This window comes from Suncus etruscus, chromosome X (assembly GCF_024139225.1).
Source record: "Suncus etruscus isolate mSunEtr1 chromosome X, mSunEtr1.pri.cur, whole genome shotgun sequence".
In the NCBI taxonomy this organism is placed as follows: Eukaryota; Metazoa; Chordata; class Mammalia; order Eulipotyphla; family Soricidae; genus Suncus; species Suncus etruscus.
In genome coordinates, this window is record NC_064868.1 from 123,487,185 (window position 1) to 123,489,249 (window position 2,065).

General features: G+C 41.7%; 1 non-coding gene across 1 annotated transcript; it reads left to right on the top strand.

Annotated features, from left to right (window-relative positions):
• The first annotated feature begins 1,428 nt into the window (after positions 1-1,428).
• Positions 1,429-1,564, top strand: LOC125999649 (small nucleolar RNA SNORA70). The gene has a single exon (XR_007492153.1). It is a non-coding gene; the product is annotated as a small nucleolar RNA SNORA70 (small nucleolar RNA).
• Positions 1,565-2,065: the final 501 nt, after the last annotated feature.

Here is a 2,065-nt window from a genome sequence, read left to right on the forward strand (position 1 = left end):
CTCACGAGTTGCTTGTGATAATTCTGCTGTACATCTTAAGGATAAGCCTTTGTATATTATTTTCATTCTTGGTCTTAATTATTTCAGTATTCTACCTCTAGGATTTCCATTATTGCGATTTGCAGTGTTTTTATTTGGGTCTCTTAGCTGGTACTCTTCAGGCATCCAGGATACAGGTATATGTACTCTTCATCCCTGGGAACTTCTCAGCAATGATGTCTTTGTTGCTGCTTCATAGGGATTAGCTTCCAGGATTTCTGCGCCCCATTGGCTTTTATGTTGTTTTTTTTGTTGTTGTTGAAATAATCCACTTTTCTATTACCCGTCCACTTATGTTGAGGAAGTTTCCCATATGCTGTTCATTTATTTTAGCAGCTACTGCTATTGTCTGGATGTGTTGTGCACCTTATCTTCCACCTCAGTGTTTCTGTTTTCAGCAGTTGTTAATCTGCTGGTAAGGCCTTCCAGTGACATTTTCTTTTCTTTTTTAGGGGGGACCACACCTGGTGATGCTTAGGGGTTACTCCTCGCTATGTGCTTAGAAATCGTTCTTGGCTTGGGGGATCATATGGGACACGGAGATCTAACCATGGTCTGTTCTGGGCTAGTGCATGCAAGGCAGACGCTTGAGTCCTGCGCCAACACTCCGGCCTCTCAGTGACATTTTTATTTCACCTACACATGTTGAACCCTCATCCTGGTTTGTGTTATTTCATGCACGATGCTACTTTACCTGGGGTTGGAGATCAGGTGTGTGGGTTGATTTTACATCCCAATATGTTTGTTTGCAATTTGCACTAATAAATACAAGAATTACTTTGAGTGATGGCACCCAATAGGTAGGGTGTTTGCCTTGCACGTGGCTGTCCCAGAATGGACCATAGTTTGATCCCTGGTGTCCCATATGGTTCCCTGAGCCAGGAGCAATTAATGAATGCATAGCCATGAGTAACCACTGAGGGTCACTGGGTGTGGCCCAAAATCCAAAAAAGAGAAAAAAAAAGAATTACTTTGAAGACTTTAGTGAGAAAAAATACATTAGTACTTAAATATCACTTCAGTTCTAATAGTCATATCCTTGGAGGGAGGTTGTTTCTATTTTCCTTCTTTAATTGCTTTTCACTACTATAGTATTCCAAGATAAGGCTTAACATAAAAGTATGTCAGAATTACTGCTTTCAATTCTAACTCTACCACCCCTCCCTTACCCTCCATTTCCCACTAGTAACCACAATATATTTCAACAAAACCAGAAATGATAATTAGAGGCGGTTTTGGGGGGCGTATGTCTTTTCTTAATAACATTTCATGAGTGAAACAATAGTTCTTTCACTTTTGTTATTAGCAGCACCTTAAACTCTATCCATTTATTCTAAAAACAAGGTTTCATTCATTTTAGAATCACAATGCAATAAAAGCCACATATTGATGCAGTCAATTAGGCCCCCCTGTTCTCTGACCTGTGAGACCCGGGAAGAGATGACTGCAAACAGCAAACAGACTCCTTGGTGCTGCTGAGGCTTGTGACATGTACAAGTCCTTCAAAAGAACCCTGGAGACAGTTCTTTGCAGAAGACACTCATATAATCTCTATTACTGTTTCCAACCTTATATTCTAAATAAGTATGGAGGGCATTGTCTTTACAAAAGCCCTAGAGCACAGTAGCTAGAGTCCACATTGACCAAGTTGTCTTTTCACTCCACACCGAATTACAGAATAAGGGGCTTTTGGATAGATCTGGATGACAAGTTTAAGTTCCCTGAATGACCTGAGGAGAGGCTTTACCAAGTCTTGTTTTGTTTTGGGGCCACCCCTGGTGATGCTCAGGGGTTACTCCTGGCTATGCACTTAGAAATCGCTCCTGACTTGGGAACCATGTGGAAAGCCAGGGGATCGAACTGCTGTCCATCCTAGGCTAGGTCAGGCAAAGCAGACACCTTACTGCCTGCGTCACCACTCCTGCCCCCGGTTTACCAAAATTTACGAAGATTATTTTGAAGCCAAATTGGTTAAAAAGCAGCTTATTTCCATAGGATCCTACAATGCCGCCTCTTGGGACTATAC